This window comes from Podarcis erhardii, assembly GCF_964252035.2.
Source record: "Podarcis erhardii genome assembly, chromosome: 10".
Taxonomy (NCBI): Eukaryota; Metazoa; Chordata; class Lepidosauria; order Squamata; family Lacertidae; genus Podarcis; species Podarcis erhardii.
The window spans coordinates 65389438-65409667 of NC_138500.1; positions in this window are offsets into that span (position 1 = coordinate 65389438).

The following is a 20230-nucleotide window of genomic DNA, read 5'->3' on the forward strand; positions in this document are numbered from 1 at the left end:
ATTATTTCGTGACACAGTAATTCAGTTTTACCTTTCCAGCCCCAGAAAAGTGCAGGGAACTTTCACGTGACACACATACTTCTTCTCCTTTCTTCTTTGGCGATCACTTGTAGCCAAGTAAGATTGTCTTCCATGGACACGGTCTTAACAGTGAGTCCGTAAGTGGCTATGGAGGCCAATTCTGAATCCACATGTCCTTCCACAGTGGGGACATAGGTTTCCGGGCAGGATTTGATCACGGTGAGGGTTTGCCAAATGTGCCTTCCTCTTAGCACATTTCTCCCTTTTGTCCAGAGTTCGAGCGTCTTCAAAGCCCATGGCACCTTTGGTAAAGGCTGTTCTCCAATTGGAGTGCTCACAGGCCAGTGTTTCCCAGTTGTCGGTGTTTAAACTATATTTTAAAAGATTTGCCTTGAAAGAGTCTTTAAACCTCTTTTGCTGATCACCAGCTTTCCATTTTTAAATTCACTGCAGCCAACACACAACACAGTTTGGAAAGCTCTGCTCTAAGGAATTCACACTTAAGTTTCCTTTCTTTTGAATGAGTTTTATTAACAAAACACATAATCACATAAGGAATGAGGACATGGTCTGGCACTATATGTGATAGGACAGGAGGGGATGTCACCCCACAGCAAGCCAATGTATTGGAGGGGGCTCCACCTGCAATAAAACATTTCTCTCCCATATCAGTCTCTACAGCCACAGCAGGTGCTGTGACTCTCCAATGGTTCTTGTCTCCTGAGACAGATGGACACCAACAAATGGCTACCTAGATGAGTCATTGGGCAGAAGATGAAATCAGGGGTGGAAACTTCAAATGGAAATGTGAAGTAAACAGAATATGTGAGTCTGGGAGATGGAAATGCTGTGACGGGACAGATGCCATGAAAGCCAGCAGACCAAATACAGCTGCATGAAAGAGCTGCTGCCTTAAGAGCTAGGGGCTGCTGTCAGAGGGAGGAGAACTGTCTGAATATTCTCCCCAAGAGAATATTTTATCAGGTGAGAAGTGGGGTGGAATAGAGCTGGAATGAGGGGAAAGAAGTGATTTCAGTTAATCTCATAGGTTAGGCGGGATTATTTGAAGGTTTATGTTGTGCCAAGCAAATTCAAGAAGATCAAACCTATCCATTCTGAAGGAAATCAGCCCAGAGTGCTCACTGGAAGGACAGATCCTGAGGCTGAGGCTCCAATACTTTGGCCACCTCATGAGAAGAGAAGACTCCCTGGAAAAGACCCTGATGTTAGGAAAGATGGAGGGCACAAGGAGAAGGGGACGACAGAGGACGAGATGGTTGGATAGTGTTCTCGAAGCTACCAGCAGGAGTTTGACCAAACTGCGGGAGGCAGTGGAAGACAGGAGTGCCTGGTGTGCTCTGGTCCAGGGGGTCACGAAGAATCGGACACGACTAAAAGACTAAACAACAACAACAATTGTGCCAAGATTCAAGAGTCCCCACTGCTTATAAAACAAAACTAACTAACTAACTAACTAACTAAACTCCACTGATGTGGAACTAGACAGTCTTAAGAGCAGTGGCGTAGCGTGGGTTGTCAGCACCTGGGGCAAGGCAAGTAATTTGCGCCCCCTAACCCGTGGATTTGCGCCCCCTAACCCGTGGATTTGCCCTAACCCCAGATGTTGCGCCCGGTGCGGCTGGCCCCCCCTGCACCCCCCACGCTACGCCACTGCTTAAGAGACAGGAGAAGGAGTGCTAAAACTTACAGCCTTGAAATGATGGATGCAAAATAAAAGAGGACAGGCTTAAGGTGACCAAAGAGCTTGGCTGGCAAGCATGACAAAATTCAGCTCATCCTGGCAAATAGCAGACAAACAGATTATGATGCCTTATATGGAAAAGGGGATTTCTAGGAGCTTGAGTAGTTTGCAAAGGTCTCAAAGATCAATACTGTCAGATTTTTATATACTCTGTGGTTGCTTAGATGTTTCAGTCATCCTGAGGGCCCAGAGCTGGATCAAAACCTTAAGAGATCCTAAACACTTAAATAACAATACATTTTTATTTATACCCCACCCTCCCCGGCCAAGAATGAGCTCAGGGCGGCTAACACCAAATATAAATACAGTAAAAACATTCAAAACAAAACAAACAAAAAACCAAACGAACAGTTGATTAAAATATAAATTAGAATGCAGCTTAAAATGCAGCTCGTTTTAGTAGTAGTCTAGAAATCAAAGCCATAAAGGGAGAAAAGGTCAAATATTCACCGGGGCCAACTATCCCTGCTGGTCCTACATGGGCCAGCAAAAAGAGCCGAGGGAAAATTTATATACAAAATCCCATATAAGGGGTTCCATCAAATGAATGAATGAATGAATGAATGGGGGGGGAGGGTTAGACTGACTCCAGCCCAAAAGCCAGGCGGAACAGCTCCATCTTGCAGGCCCTGCCGAAAGATGTCAAATCCCGCAGGGCCCTAGTCTCTTGTGACAGAGTGTTCCACCAGGCCGGGGCCAGAGCTGAAGAGGCCCTGGCCCTGGTTGAGGCCAATCTAACCTCCTTGGGGCTCAGGACTTCCAAAGTGTTGTTATTTATGGACCTTAAGGTCCTCCACGCGGCATACCAGGAGTGGCGGTCCCGTAGGTACAAGGGTCCTAGGCCGCATAGGGCTTTAAAGGTCAAAACCAGCACCTTAAACCTGACCCTGTACTCCACCAGGAGCCAGTGCAGCTGGTAAAGCACTGGATGAATGTGATCCCGCGACAAGGAGTCTCGCCACGGCATTCAGTGCCGCCACATTCAAAATATAAACAACAATAAACAGTAAAACTAAATTTTGTTTTTCAAAATAAAATGAAGCCTACAGTAAGATGGAGAATAACATTTCTTTTTGCAGACCCTTCAAGTGTTCTTTCTGTTTTTCCATCCTTGTCATGGCTGTAGCTGTGGAACAAGACATTGCAGTCTTCTCTCTCTCTCTCTCTCTCTCTCTCTCTCTCTCTCACACACACACACACACACACACACGTAAGCAAGCTTCTACTAGCTTCTACAGCTATATAAACCTGTGAAGAACCCAGATTAGATTGTATTGATGTATCTCCACTGGCAGCCTATGCTTAGCAGATGGATCAGTTCTCTAATATGTGTCAGTCTCAATGACATATAATGTAGGGAACTGAAACATCTGCCATACCCCAGGTACATAGGGTTGTGCCAATGCCGCTGCCTTCACAGTGGCTGAAATAACTTTAGGAAGTTGCGCAGATGTCAGATGAGTCATTGTCAACCCATCCCTGTCACAGCGGGTCTGCGTTCAGATCCACGCTGTGCAACAGCCGGGCAGCCTATTGCTATGCCTTGCCTTCCGCGAGTGGATGTTACAGCTTCAACTCCACTGATGCTGTGCCAGTAACCCTGCCACATTTTCCCAGGCCCTTCTCCATCAATGAATGAGAAAGGAAATTGCATTCAAAAAATTATCAAAGCAAAGAGAAAGATTGGGTAAAGTTCCCATGATTGGATGGCAGAGTGTGCTGGTCCTGGAAGGGGGTGGGTGTTACCGTGAGGTGTGGTCAGAGTCCGGTCCTGGGTCGAGGGTCTGGAGACTGTCCACCAAGATCGAAGCGGGGTCCAAAGCAAGAAGCCGGGCGTGGTTGGGAACTCTGGAAGAACAGGTCAGGGTGCTGGCAGGAACAGGTTTCTAACAACGTTCCTCCCACAACCTGGGACTGGGCTGACTGGCCTTTATCTTCTCTGAGGCCAGGGGCAGTCCCGGCCCACAGGTGACCCGCCTCTCCTGGCCTTAAGGCGAGCACTCCTCCTGAGAGAACCCAGTTCCCTCCACCTCTCTGCCCTGAGCCTCTGCAGCTCAGGAGATGCTGGAGGGTTACTGGACCCAGGGGGAGGCTCACCTTCCCCTGACAGGGCTGGGAGAGGAGCACCTGCAGGTAACAGGTCCTCAATCACCTCCGGAGCGAGAGTGGATTCATCTGGTGTCTGCTCCTGAGGATCCCGCACAGGTGCGGGCCCTTCAGATTCAAGCCCCTGCCCTGGCTCAGCCAGCCCTGGAGGCGGGGACTCCTGTGCAGGCTGGGACTCCTCAGGTTCAGCTTCTAAATCAGATTCCCAGGCCATCACACAGAGTTTTGTTGTGCTTACCTTATTTCTGAGGTGGCAATATCAGGAGCTCATCCTACACTCGAGTAGGACCCTGACAGAGACTCATGCCCAACTGGCATGTTCTCTCCCTCTTGGTCGATCGTTCAGGAGCTTCAAAAGCTTTCTTCAGCCCAAACATCACAGCAACCGAAGCCAACAGACACTGGCACACTTAGGGATCTGCAGAGTCTTCGCAGTTCACGTGACAGACCTTAGCAACTCAGCATTTTGGCTAATCTACGTTTATTTACATATAAACACACATGGAGCACTGCAGCATGGCTCCCTCTCTCTCTAGCATCAGACAGCAAAGAGAAAAAGAACAAAGGACAATAGTCCCACTTCACGGAACACAGTAACACAAACATCCTGTCTCCGTCACTTCCCAATCTGTGAAGTCAAAACATATACCATCATGTGATAGACAACAATCCCATGACTGCAATCATGGAGCAGGAATTCTAACAGGCAGAGGGGTGTTTGTGAGCTTTCTTACTTCATTCTACAAATGGTCTGCACTCTGCAATCTTTCCAAGTGTGGGTCTTTACTGAAAAACCCATGACATCCTCAGCTGGGCTTACCTATAAACATAGGAAGGTGGGAAGCCTGCCTATTCTGTTCCTGGCAGTGGTTTGCATGATTTTTGTATTATTTTGTATTATTAATTAATTAATCAATTAATCAATCATTCTGTTGTTCTGCTCCAGAATTACATTTTCCTCCCAGCAAAGAGGGGTTAAACTCAGTAAACTAAATAAACCTTGCACTCAGCAAATTTCTGAAGAAATTCTAACGGGTACACCACTGTGGAATTTTTCAAACTTTCATTTTGTGAGCAAGGCGGCTTATGAGAACAAGCCTTATATCGCTAATAATAGTGGGGGAAGGTGAACTTGATCTTCATATAAGTGTCACAACTGTCCTTTTAAACACACATACTCAAATCTTTTTTTTTTTTTTTCCCCAGAAACAAGAGTTTTATTAGAAGGCCTGTTGGAGTCAAACACAGCTCAAATAGAAGAAGGAAGGTAGGTCTTGGTCCGAGCAAAGGAGTAACAGGAACAAGACTGTGAGAGTGGCTGTAAGCAGAAGATCCTTTTGCTTCTCGCCGTGAGGTTTTAAGGGATTCGTCAATGAAGCTGGCTTAAAGTGCTTCCTTATGCAGAAGTTCGGCACGAGATGCTTCAGCAGACTCCTAGGTGGCAAGGTTAGTGACTGGCAAGGCTACCGGCACAGCGGTGATTGGACTCTGAATTGTTCCCCAGCCACCGTGAAGCTCCGCTGAATATAGACAGCTGTAGGGTTCAGAGTCCCGGGTGGCAGAACTGGCATGAAGAAGGCACAGCGCTACAGTAAAACAGCCGGACAACAGCTAAACAACAGCACTTTCCAGCTCTGCTCACAAGGACCGGTCTCTGAAGGGAAGTGATTCTCATTCTGGCTGTGCAGTTTCAGCATTCCCAACGCCCCAATGGAGGTGATGTTTGCTCAGGAGGGTCCACAGATGCTCCACTGGTTAGCAGAGCAGCCCAGGCAGCCCAGAGCCCCAAATGGCTGGCTTCCCACGCCCAATGCAAACATTTCTGGGTGCTGGAAAGGACACCTGCCTTTCTCGACCTCATAGCGCCTCCTGCCCACAACTTTACCTGTCTGGAGCCGTCCTCTGGCAATGTGGGGTCCGTTCCGTCATCAGGTTCAAGAAATGTTAGAAAGGAGCAGTCGAAGCAGGGACAGTCTTGCTACGAAACGGGAGCAGCCGAGATGATTCTACTCAAACGACAGCAAATCTGGACTGTGTCCTTCAGCTTCCAGGGTGGACGTCTCCGCTGTGGAGGGGCCCACGCTGCTCTCAAACTGGCATTCGGGAGGGCTCTTGCCCGCACTAAAACTGAGCGCCACATTTTCCAGGGAGGGGGGTATCCTGTAAGCAGTGTTTAGTTTAGGCTCCATACTCAAATCTTAATAGATTAATAGTAGAACTGTAAGAAACCAATATTTGATGTTCTTTGGTGCTTGATTCTAGAGGCTAATTGTGTGGATGGCGTAGAATATGCTATAACACCTTGAGATGCACCGTGATGCTTGGAATTCATTCATATTGAGAAAGCGTTAAAGAGAATATAAGGCTATTTCTGGAAGAATTCTCCCAAGCCTGTATTTTAAAAGGATTAATTATTATTTCCTCTAGCTTGCAATCTCTCATTTAGAATAACATTTAAAAAGCATATTTCTACTAGCCAATATTTATTTGTTTGTTTAATAAATGTCTGCAGCGCATTTCAGAAATGAAATCCATCCCAAGGCAGTTTGCATAACACATCCAATACAGCAACAAAATGCAATACAATAAAATATCATTTAAAAACAGCAATCATTTCAATTCTCCATAAGTCAGCCTAAAGTGACAATGGTAGACTAAGGTTACCAAATTTTTTTCAAAGAATCTGGGGACACTTTTTTTAAAAAAAGAGAAAAAAAGTTATTTTAAAAAAGTTATTTAAAAATAATAAGTAAGAAGTAATATCTTCTCTTCTGTTTTTTTAAAATAAGATTTATTACATTTAAACATTACAAAAAAGGAAAGAAAAAAAGAAAAGAAAACAATACAATACAATGTACAAACATTACACAACACATTAACACAACAAACCAAACCAAACAAAGCAAAAACAATTTAAAACACACATCATACCATTTCAATATCTTATCTTTCATTCACCTGTTTCAACGACCTCCTCACACCTCCCTTTTTGTATTCCACTTCTATTAATTGTTTCAGCAATTCCTTTCCATCTTCCTCTATTTTCTGTCATATAGTTATCTTAGCATATTTTAACCTTATTTTCCCTTTAATACTCTAATAATCTATTTATACTTAATTCCTTATAACATTTCTGCTGAAGCCATATAACTTCATTCCAACATTTTTCTAACACTCATTAATTTTACATTATTTCTATAAATAGTCTTTAAATTTTTTCCAATCTTCTTCCACCGTCTCTTCTCCCTGGTCTCGGATTCTGCCAGTCATTTCCGCCAATTCCATATAGTCCATCAACCTGGTAATCTTCTGTCCGATGCTCTCAACTCTTTTCCAAGTCCCTTCTGCAAGTCATCTTCGTATTTATACATGCACTTTACTTTTTCTTCTACTGATCTTATTCCTTCCTTTGAGGCTGAAGAGTAGATCTCGGGGAAACTCCCACCTAGAGATGATTTTATTCCTTCTCAACAGGGCAACCAAATCTCCATAGTTAAACCCAAGATCCAAAAGATATTTCGAAGACGTAATATCTTCTCTTCTGTGGTCTCCTCTGTCGTGCAGCCTTCCTCTGGGCCTCAGCCTGCTCTCTTGGAGCACTAGCCATCGTGGAGTAGGCTCGGGTCGGGCCTGGGCTTGGCCACATGTCCTTGCCCTCCCGGTGCTCTCCAACCATTTTGGTTGTCCAGAGGAGGGCAACCAAAATGGTCAAAGGCCTGGAAATGATGCCTTATGAGGAACGGCTAAGGGAGCTGGGCATGTTTAGCCTGGAGAAGAGGAGGTTAAGGGGTGATATGATAGCCATGTTCAAATATATAAAAGGGTGTCACATAGAGGAGGGAGAAAGGTTGTTTTCTGCTGCTCCAGAGAAGCGGACACAGAGCAATGGTTCCAAACTACAAGAAAGAAGATTCCACCTAAACATTAGGAAGAACTTCCTGACAGTAAGAGCTGTTCGACAGTGGAATTTGCTGCCAAGGAGTGTGGTGGAGTCTCCTTCTTTGGAGGTCTTTAAGCAGAGGCTGGACAACCATATGTCAGGAGTGCTCTGATGGTGTTTCCTGCTTGGCAGGGGGTTGGACTCGATGGCCCTTGTGGTCTCTTCCAACTCTATGATTCTATGATTCTAACCTCTCCTGTTTAGCGGTGGTGGCGGCAGCGGCTCAGCAAGGTCGGGGCTCCCCTCTTTTTTCTCCTTCCTCTTTCTCTCTCTTCCTTCTCCTCTCCCCCTTCTCCCTGAATCTACTTCGGGGTTTTCCTGGCCCCAGAACGCCACTGGGCAGTTGGCTGGGTGGCTGGGCCATCTCGCACCCGGCTCGATTTGGGTTGGGGGGGTGTCAGAGGTTCCCCCAGTTGACGCGCCAGGTGTCCTCAATCTTCCTCAAGTCTACCTCAATCTTAAGGCAGTTGTGTGCACATGACATCATGCATACGCCATGCACCCCAAGTCCAGTGGCCGGCTCCCCCAGAGCATTTGACATTCTGTGCGGTGCACACAACACACAGTTGCCCCTCCCAAAAAACTCTTGGGGGCAACCTGGTGCCTCTGCAACATGCTAAGCCAAACTGTAGCTTGCAAAGTCCACACAAAAGTGTGTGCTTCCATAGAGGAGCTGACATTCACTTTGCTCCTTCCTAGTCCTTTTGTTGCTAAACTAAACTAAGTTTAGCAACTAAGCCAAGCCTTGGCTTTTTGTGTCAGTCAAACCGGGATTCCTGGTTAAACTATCTGCTCACTAAGGATGATCTGTAGGCAAGAACAAACCAAAGGAGAGAGCTTGAGAGTGTGTGGTGTAGTGGTTAAGAGCGGTAGACTCATAATCTGGTGAACCGGGTTCATGTCCCCGCTCCTTCACATGCAGCTGCTGGGTGACCTTGGGCTAGTCACACTTCTCTGAAGTCTCTCAGCCTCACTCACCTCACAGAGTGTTTGTTGTGGGGGAGGAAGGGAAAGGAGAATGTTAGCCGCTTTGAGACTCCTTAGGGTAGTGATAAAGGGGGATATCATATCCAAACTCTTCTTCTTGTTGTTGTTTGACCCACTAAGGCAAACGCTGGTTTAGATTAGCATGGTGTGTTAGCAAAAGGGACCAGCGAAGAGGAGCAAAGCACCTGTGAGCTCTTTCTCCAGAAGCCCACATATGCTCATGGTCTCACTAAGCCAAGGTTCGATTTAGCGTGGTGCATTAACCCACTCCCACAAAGGCCTGTTATCATAGTGAACCCAAAGCAGCTTAACTTCTTTGGCTTAACTACACTGTGGATCGGCCCTTGAAAATCAATGGGGCAAAACAGTCTTAAATCAGCACATTTTTGCTTCATCAGTTCGTAGATTAGGGCTGTCAAGTCTACAGCTAACACATTCGCCGGCTGCCTCTTCCCACCATCAGTTAACGCCTGTTGTTTCACCTTACCAATAACTAGAGGAACCTCTTCTCAATTGGCACCCATTACTCACGCTGGAAATCCATAGTCTATTTTCCTGACTTGTTCTGCAATTCTCACCTCCTCCCCACTCAAAAAGAAGGAGCAGCTGAGTTCAGTGCTGAGGATTAGAAAGAAAAACACTCCCCCAATCCCTCAGAGTGCCAAGTTGCTAGGCTTTTGTTGTGGGAAGTTTCTCCCCGAGTGACATACGCTTGTTTGTGGCTCTTGCAGGCTTCCTTATCTCATCTCTCTCAGCTTCATTGTATATTCAGTTGGATCGTTCAGGTATGACAAACTATTTGCTGCTCGAGGGGTATGCGGCTTGTTCACACATTCTCTTTCAAATGCAGAGGGCCAGGCAATTTGTTAATCATACTCTGCTGTCTATATCGGCCTGTTATCAGGATGGCTCCATAAGCCTAGCTCCCCAAACCTCCGTAGGGCTTAGACTCTGAGATTTAGGAAGCAGATGGGTGGTAGCGTTTAGGAGCACAGCTGTCTTATACTATTATAATATGTATACTGTTGCATTTTCAGTTTTTTAACAGATTTTCCCAGTAGCTCACATTGATGGTATTTTTTTTGTAATCTGTTGCTCTATGCTTAGAGATATTTTATATATTAAGTGGCACAGAAATGGCCTGAAAGAAATAAGTAATTGCCTACCTAGCTCAGTATTCATTGATGAGTAGCTTTGGGCCATTTCAACAAGGCCAAGAGGGGGCTCTTGTTGGTTGTGGTGGTGCTTCTGGGTAGGAAACGGCCTTCTCCCGGCACCGATCCGGAACGCATAACACAGCATTCACTCCTCTGGATGTTCAAGCAAGCAGCAGAGCTTAGCAGAAGCTGAGACTGAGGATATGTAGCATCTGGGTTTAGTGATTTATTTGTTGTTGTTTAGTCGTTTAGTCGTGTCCGACTCTTCGTGACCCCATGGATGAGAGCACGCCAGGCATTTCTGTCTTCCACTGCCTCCCGCAGTTTGGTCAAACTCATGCTGGTAGCTTCGAGAACACTATCCAACCATCTCGTCCTCTGTCGTCCCCTTCTCCTTGTGCCCTCCATCTTTCCCAACATCAGGGTCTTTTCAGGGAGTCTTCTCTTCTCATGAGGTGGCCAAAGTATTGGAGCCTCAGCTTCAGGATCTGTCCTTCCAGTGAGCACTCAGGGCTGATTTCCTGAAGAATGGATAGGTTTGATCTTCTTGCAGTCCATGGGACTCTCAAGAGTCTCCTCCAGCACCATAATTCAAAAGCATCAATTCTTCGGCAATCAGCCTTCTTTATGGTCCAGCTCTCACTTCCATACATCACTACTGGGAAAACCATAGCTTTTACTATATGGACCTTTGTTGGCAAGGTTATTTACAGCATCAAAATAAAGAACAGAGCAATCATGGCGTGTTTCTTCTCCTCTGAGAGAGCACAACAGAACATATAACAAAGAACAAAGAAGACGGAAGTGGTGTACAGTTCCTTCCGTTCCTATGCTTCCAATGAATGGAATGTCAACACAGAGAGCATGTGATCTAGTAGTCACATATTCTGCAGCACGAGAGAGAATGAAACTCCTAACAGTTGTCTGGGCCGCCTGAGACCTCTCTACACACTGCCCCAGAGAGGTTGGTTGGGTGGTCCTTTCCAGCAAAGGCAGACATGACATTTGTCATGCCAGTCTAAGTACTGACACGGGGCTTGTGTGAAATGGATCCCTTCATTTGTCACTGCCTGGGTAGTCATTTGGGGGCCCATTTGTTCCAGCCCCTAGCTGCACCACCAGGAAGGTGATCCAATGCCAAAAGGGGCTGAACGAGCCTTTCCTTCTGCAAGGAAGCAGCTAGAGTTTAAGAGGCAAAAGTCCTTCCTGTAAATTAAACCGAATGGTGGAAAAAGGCCTTGGTGTAATCATCCAGTCAGTGGTGTAGCATGGGAGAGGCCATGGGTACAAAATTCTTAGAGGCATAAAATTTCAAAAGGAAAAGAAAAGAAAAAGTAATGATAAAAAATAATGTGCTCTCCCCCATCACACAGAAGGTCTCCCAGTGTTTGAGCATTATACACAGTTTTTCAACATGAAGGGGCAAATAAACGGGTTGCAGTGGGCACCTAGATAGCCTTGTCCTCCTTCCCTACCCATCTCATCTCTATGATGTGAGACACTGATAGCTGGGTTGCATGATTTTGAAAATTACGGGTTACCTGCCTTGCCCTGAGCACTGGCAACCTGCACTATGCCACTGGACCCAGTCCACATTAGGTAAACTACAGCTAGACGAGATTCATTCTGGGTTAATGGAGTAACTTTGCCTTGGGTATGGAACTGTTTTATGGCAACTGGAGCAAGGGTCTAGCCACCAGACGTACCTGTCTATTGATATTTAAATTTGGTTAGTATTTTTCTCTCAGTGGCTGTCTTATTTTACAGGTATCATCACTATATATGCATTCCCCCCCCCCCCTTGCTTGGATTTCCACCTCCCCAAATTATGTTGGTTTTTTGTTTGCAATCAGTGGCACAATCCTTTTGTTCCCATTCAAGGGCCATGAATTCCAGGACAGAAAATAGTGATCCGGATATATTCCTAATTGGATATTTTCCCTATGGTTTGTTCACTGCAATGTATTTATTTTACATCCAAGCAGCTCCCAGTATGTATATTTAGCAAAGTCAGAATCAAAAGAAGCTTGCAGAGCCTGCTAAAGATTTTGCCAGGGGTAACATCCTGGCTTCATCAAAGTCAGAGGCAAAACAACCACTGAGATGAGTGCAGTTGGAATCTGACTTTAGGCTATTAAACTGTTTAATCTTTCAGAAAGGGTCTGTTGTTGTCGTCCTCGCTCCCCGTTGCCCTCCCTGCTGATTGACAACTCCCCATATCTCCAATACTTTATACAGGCCCACTGATATAAATTTATCAGCTAAACCTTTAATAAGATCCTGCCTAGTTTCCTTTTTTTTCTTTTTTAAAAGAAACAAAGCAAAAATAGAAGCGTAGTCATATAATGAGGTTACTCGGTATCCCCCGGGAAGCACCTCTGCTGGATCATTATTCCCAGAGAACAAACGAATGTAAGTGACGATAAGACAAGTGAAAAACGAGTTTGAGGAATACACCAAAAATCTTTCAATACGTCAGAAACAGGAAAGCGGTCAGACAGGTTGCGGGAGCATTAGTCCACAAAGGAATCAAAGAATGGCTAAAGGAGAATGGGGAGAGAATGAGAAGAAACAAAATGAATTCTTTTCTTCTTTATTTTTAATAAAATAACAACAGCAGCAACAACAACAACAACAACAACAATGCGGTATAAGTAATAGTCATATAAATTCAGAAAATAAAAATAACCAGTGATACATTTTTTCATAACCTCCACATCAAGTATATGAACGAATTATTTTAATTTCTTACAAGTATTTCCTTCCCTGCTTTTTAATTTTTTTTTTGTTGTTGAAGGTGCCAAAGATAATTATAAATACAAAGGGAAGGGAAGGGAGTGGGGAACAAGTGAGAAAAAGAAAAGAGAGAAGAATAGAAAAGAGAAGCTGAGTGAGTTATTTTCATCTGTCTTTCCAGCAGAAGATGTTGGACAGTTAACCCCTGAGCTGATTTTTATTTTTTCCGCAGAGACTAGCTGAAGAACTCAGTCCCTTAAAGGTGACAAGGAAAGAATTTATAGGATTAAGTAAGACAATAAAACAACACACCAGGTCAAAATGACATCTACCCAACAGTTCTTAAATAACCCTAAGAAGTGGGTGGAGGGCCTTCTCGGTAGTGGCGCCCGCCCTGTGGAACACCTTCCCATCAGATGTCAAGGAAATAAACAACTATCTGACTTTTAGAAGACATCTGAAGGCAGCCCTGTTTAGGGAAGCTTTTAATGTTTAATGCTTGATGTTTTATTATGTTTTTAATATTCTGTTGGGAGCCGCCCAGAGTGGCTGGGGAAACCCAGCCAGAGGAGCGGGGAATGAATAATAAATTATTATTATTATTATTATTATTATTATTAGCCAGGTCTTTTTAAAGCAGGAACTCACTGGAACTCAGTTCTGGCACGTTCCAGGTGGACACCATTGCAATTGTAAGAGAACAAGGCAAGTTCTGGCACCTCTTTTGTAAAAAGAAAAATAGTGCTGGTAATTCCTGAAGGACCTGCATTGGAAATTATGGCCAATTTTTATGCCTAGTGAAGTATTATGCGTTTATTACTCTGAAAGGCAAATTTAAGGCAACTACTTTGCCTCAGATTTCCTCATTTTCCATTGCGCCATCACCTGCCAACAATGAAAAGTAAGGAAAGGTGTGTCGCTCCCCACAAGAGAGACAAAAAGGAGACAAATCTGAACTTAAGATGGCAACACTTCAGTGTGAGAACATGGTTTGCTGCTGAAAATGTGTGGTAGCATCAGGTTTCATGGACCCAAGTCCACTTCATCTGATGTCTGTGATCCTCAATTTTCATGTATATTTGCGCCAATGAGGGGGTGGGAATGGAACACAATGCCGACGAACAACAAAAAGTAAAGTCTGTGACAGTTTTGTAAAGCTCAAAATAACCCGAATGACTATTCACAGCAGTAGTTGGTGGCAGCACAAATCATCACAGTTTTACTATGTTAATTAACACCAGTAGTGTGCCAGGAAACCATTTTCTCTATTCAAACCCAAACAAATAGAACCCAAACTTCTTGATTACTTCCAGTACAGCTATTTCACACTGGCACTTGGTAACTTTGAGTTTCGAAGCAGAGTGCCCTGCGGCGGAAGAGGGAGTTATCCCACTGGTTTCTGAATCACTGTGCTTCAACAATGAGACTTCAGAAGAAGGCTCCAGCGTGAAATTGCTGAACTAGAAGTTATCAGCAAATTCGATTCTATTCAATTTAGGGTTAATCATAACCGTGGGTTTCTGTCCCGCTACTGGTGTTAAATTAACCTAGCATGGCGAGAAAGACTGCACCATCGTGAGTGTCTCTCCTCTTATCTTGTATACTGCTGGGCTCTGCATAAAAATGTCCCTTGCAGTATAAAATTTTGATCCCATTGTTTACACTGTGTACATGTGCACAGATCGAAAGACACCTGTCAATTGATGGTAACACTTCACGCAACTGACAGAGGGGTATAAATCCAAATGTTTATGCCACAATAAATCTGATGTGTTTTTAAAGGAGTCACGAGAATCTCTGTTGTTTTTAACTTTGCCTTTTCCCTCTTTAGATACTCTTCCCGCAACGCAAGAGGCCCTGTGTGAATTGAAATCCTTTCCTCCTGAATTTAATTCATCTTAAGATGACAATCATGCATCTCAGTGGTATATTTGAGGGCTTGCAATAGTGATTAACAAAGGCCTGTTGCTATTCTGAAGAGCAATGAAGTATGTAATTAAACATTTCCCCTCCCATATTGGGAGCAGAGTTTTTGAAGAGAACGTTGCTTGATTGAAAAGTCAGCTGTGTTAAATGGCTGAGTTCTACTTAAGCCACAGTCATCTCTGGAAACCTGATGACACAGGCAGGGCAGTGTGAGCTTTAAAATACCCATAGGTCAAGCTCTGCAATTAGTTTTAAGTTGCCAAATAACCTCCAACATTTCTCCGATGAAAATATGGATGTCCTATTCAATAATAATAGTAGTAGTAGTAGTAGTAATAATATACCCCAGCCACTCTGAGTAGCTTCCAGCACATATAAATTTAGTAAAATGTCAAACATTAAAAACTTCCCCATACAGGGTTGCCTTCAGATATCTTCTAGACTGCAAGAAGATCAAAGCTATCCATTCTGAAGGAAATCAGCCCTGAGTGCTCACTGGAAGGACAGATCCTGAAGCTGAGGCTCCAATATTTTGGCCACCTCATGAGAAGAGAAGACTCCCTGGAAAAGACCCTGATGTTGGGAAAGATGGAGGGCACAAGGAGAAGGGGACGACAGAGGACGAGAGGGTTGGACAGTGTTCTCGAAGCTACCAACATGAGTTTGACCAAACTGCGGGAGGCAGTGGAAGACAGGAGTGCCTGGCATGCTCTGGTCCAGGGGATCACGAAGAGTCGGACACGACTAAACGACTAAACAACAACAACAAAAGCCCCTGTGCAGGTGGATAAATGCTGACCTTCCTCGGAAAGAACCCTTGTCTGTCTTTATTGACTGGGAATACCTGCAACAAGATGAGCTCCTCTTTGCCTCATTCGCTCCTTGGGTCTTTCCTCTCCTCCTGTTGCTATGGCAGACTCAGGATCTTTAATGTCTCTTCCTTGAAAGGCGGCAACAGGGTGTGTGGGTTGGCTGGGTGGAGAGACAAACACCACCTTTGCTTCTCCATAAGCTTCGCCAGACAGGATAAATATCAGTTTCTGCTATCTTACTCTCTTTGCAAAATCCTTAAAAAAAAAAAAAAAAACCCCAGCTCTTCTGCTGTTGTTGTTTTTGTCACTTTCAGTTTTGTGTGAATTTCCTGGCGCCTATTTTCAGCGGCAGGAGGAGGTGGTGGGAGAGATAAACAAGCCCGGGAATATCTCCATCCGCAAAGAGGCCCTTTGAAAGCAGATGCTCTCTCAAAACGCTCTATCTGCACACTCAAATAAGTTGCTGATGCTGATAATATCCCCCCTTTTATATTTAGCTGAAAGGGAATAATAGATCACCCAGTTTACGGTTTCCTCCGTGTCTCATGCAAACCGCTTTGTTAGATTTCATAAGCTCTTTCAGCTCTAGTTACCAACACATGTATACTCATAAAATATTCATTTGGCAAAAACACATTGGGGAGAAAGCAGATTTACGCAGGTCCACCGAGAAGAGGGAAAGGAGGTATTGCAAAATACATAAACGCCACTGAGCTATACCATAAATAACAGGGGTGGGTGGGAAGGGGGGAGCGGTAGTAATGATTTTGTGCAAAGCTCTGTAAATCTTCTATTAAAATCTATGCATGTGCTTCCATTTCCTTGAGATGTAGTCTTCCAGCTGCTACAATAGTAGCCCAATCCTATAGCTGGGAACCGGGAGCGCAAGTTTGTAGCGCAAACTTCTGCGTGTCTGCTCAGATGTAAGGCCCACTGGGGGGCTTATTGTTAGATAAATTCAGCTCCGGTCATCTGAGCTGATACGGCTCTTCTTCGCTTGAGCCAAGCAGAGTAGTAAACATCCTTCCATTTGTGGACTCTGGGTGTAGCAGAGGATGGTTTCGATCGATAGCTGCAATCCGTTCCTCTGCCGTCCGTCATCTTGATTCCGTCCATCTGGGCCCATAACCAAAAAATGTTAGTAAATTCAGCTCCAGTCCTCCGAGCTGATACGGCTCATCTTCACTGGAGCCCAGCAGAGTATAAAATACCCAGAGTCCGCAACGGAAGGATGAGGCAGGTATGGCTACATTGCTAAGCTTTATTACTAAGCTATGCAGAGAGCACACAAATATACATCTTGTCTCTGTGAGAAGCAGAGAGCAACTCCTACAAAGAAACGACAGTACGAAGGAAACAGGAAACCAGTAAATGTCACATCCCGTCTCCCTTTCCCGTGGGAATCCAACAGTATCTGGACTGTGGAATGAAAACATAGTCCTGTGACTACCAGCAGCTGCTCAGTGAGGGAAACAGAAACCAACACTTACTGCCAGGGAAGTGGGCAGTGGGATTGCAGACTCCTTCCTGTCACCTGGAACATGTGTGCCATGTGCAAAACATCAGAACTTACATTGCCACTGAAATTTCAGAGCAAGGCTGGAGATTCATGGCTTCTGAAGCATCAGAGGAAACCCTACAATTTACGCCCCAAAGATGATTCAATCTGAGTTCACCCATCACCGTGCTCGCTTTGGTGATGTGCATTTTGAAGAATCTTTGAATTAAATGCAAAGAGCTCTGATAATGTAAGTCGTATGCAAAAGGAATTGGAATAAGGGCAAGGCTGGTCAGTGAACAAAGTTCAATTGCTAGCATTACTGCTTCTCCACCCATTCAGTGCTCTTAGAATATAAACTTGATGGAGGACTCTCTTTGACTTTAATGGCTTTTAATGAGCTGTTTTATTCATTGAAAATCTTTTAAGTTACTGTATGCCGGTTCCTTCCATCTATCTTGATTGTCTTTTGCTCAGCTCACTCTCTACTGTAATCCAATAAGCAGAAAAGAGAGAGATGATTAAATTTCCTTATTTTTAAACTTACCATTGGGGCTTAATAACTCCCTCCCCCGCTTTAAATTCATATTTTGATATTCATTTCCTAGCTACTATGAGTTACAGATTTAATACACACTGATAATGCAATTTACAGCACAAAACGAATGTTATATATAAAGGCCTATTCACAGAGCACTCTGTATTTGCTTTTCGCTCATGAATATTGTTAGTCTCGTTTCATGTCCTATCGGAATAAATTATCAAAGCCTAGCATATGCTGGGATTACAGGATGGCTGTTGAATTGCCACACCAGAATCACAGCTTTCATTGACTTCGAAATGCAGATGAAAACTATGGACATCCCAGGAACGGCTAAAACTAGGGTTGCCACCCTTCTTTTAAAATACGGATTTGTTCTGTTTTGTGGGCACAGAGTCCGCTGTTCCATTTGAGATGCTTTTTGTCCCATTTAAGTCATTTTTTTTTTTTAAAAAAAATTAATTAATTAAAAGCTTCCTTATCTTGCGCAGCCTAACTTGCTAGCACTTCGGAAGTTGAGCCCACCCTCCAAAGCTGGCTGATTGATGCTCCAGGCTAGCCAATGGAGCTCGCGAGCCAGCAGGCTCTTCTGGGTTGGGTGGAGCTCTTGCCAAAGGCTCTTGCCAATGGCATGGCTAAACTTGGCCATCCAGCTGTTTTGGGACTACAACTCCCACCATCCCTAGCTAACAGGACCAGTGGTCAGGGATGATGGGAACTGTAGTCCCAAAAACATCTGGAGGGCCAAGTTTGGCCATGCCTGCTCTAAGAGAACAAGAGAAATGTTTCCTGGTGCAGCAGCCTCAATAATAATAATAATAATAATAATAATAATAATAATAATAATAATAATTTATTTATTCCCTCCCATCTGGCTGGGTTTCCCCAGCCACTCTGGGCGGCTTCCAAACCAATATTAAAAACAATACAGCATCAGACATTAAAAACTTCCCTAAACAGTGCCTTCAGTTGTCTTTTAAATAGTTGTTTATTGCCTTGATAGGGACGAGGGTGGCGCTGTGGGTTAGACCACAGAGCCTGGGACTTGCCAATCACAAGGTTGGTGGTTCGAATCCCCACGACGGGGTGAGCTCCCGTTGCTTGGTCCCTGCTCCTGCCAACCTAGCAGTTTGAAAGCACGTCAAAGTGCTAGTAGATAAATAGGTACCACTCTGGCGGGAAGGTAAATGGCATTTCCGTGTGCTGCTCTGGTTCGCCAGAAGCGGCTTAGTCAGGCTGGCCACATGACCCGGAAGCTGTACGCCGGCGCCCTCGGCCAATAAAGCGAGATGAGCGCCGCAACCCCAGAGTCAGCCACGACTGGACCTAATGGTCAGGGGTCCCTTTACCTTTTATTGACTTGACAACTGCTGGGAGGGCATTCTGCAGGGCAGGCGCCACTACCGAGAAGGCCCTCTGCCTGATTCCCTGTAACCTCAAATCTTCAAATATTTCAAATGTAAGTCTCTCTCTCTCTCTCTCATGGGTGTTTAAGGATTCTCTTTGCTTATTTCCACCTCTAGAATGGATCGGGCGGAGGCTGCAAAGGAGGATTTCTTACGTTGAGGGTTCTGTCATTGAAATTGCCCAGATGAAGTGTGGCATACAAATTTAATAAATAATAATAATAATCTGTCCATCCCTGGGCATCAAAGCATCATAACCTTCATATATTGGAGATCTCATGGGGATGAGGGGTTATGTGAACCCTCTTGAGATGTTGGAGGCAAAGCTCTGTGAGTAAGAGAAGCAGACTGTGTTTCACTTTCTCTCCCCCTTTCTTTTTTGGGCTGGGTTTCTGGGCTCCTCACAGGGTCTCTGCCATGGGAGCATATTCACCCAGTGCTTTTCCAGCTGCACTGGCTCCCGGTAGAGTACAGGGTCAGACTTAAGGTGCTGGTTTTGACCTTTAAAGCCCTTCACGGCCTAGGACCCTCGTACCTATGGGACCGCCTCTCCCGGTAGGACCTTAAGGTCCATAAATAGCAACACACTAGAGGTCCCGGGTCCTAAGGAAGTTAGATTAGCCTCAACCAGAGCCAGGGCTTTTTCAACACTGGCTCCAGCCTGGTGGAACGCTCTGTCTCATGAGACCAGGGCCCTGCAGGATCTGATTTCTTTCCGCAGGGCCTGTAAGACAGAGTTGTTCTGCCTGGCCTTTGGCTTGGAGTCAATTTGACTCCTTCCCCCTCTTCTTCCTTTCTCCTCCTGTGATGAGGCTGCTTTTTAATGTTTTAATGTTGTATTTTAATCTTGTTTTTAAGTTGTATTCATTCAACTTGTTTTTATTATTGCTTGTTAGCCGCCCTGAGCCCAACCTTGGCTGGGGAGGGTGGGGTATAAATAAAAATTATTATTGTTATTGTTATTATTAATTTGCCATCCTTCTGGCAGGCAGAAATTCATCAGGTGGGGAGCATTTCCTTTCAGTTTTCTAGTTGGGATGTTTGCAGTTATTGGGAGCTTCCATTTGATCATCGTAATGGATTGCTTTGAAGTCATTTCTGCACCAGGTAGAAGTAATTTTAGCCTCCTAAATTCCCCCCAACCTGTCCCTTTTTTGGCCCCACCAAAGGTGACAACCTTAGCTAAAGCATATACTGGTTCAGCAAAATGCTGCTTGAGGTTCCTTTTGGAGGAAAGTCATCGCAGATGGAGGGACCATGAATCCAGGGAATATTTTGACATGTCCTTGCTCATGGAGCTGGAACATCTCCTATTAGCCTTAAACTGCTTACATGTGT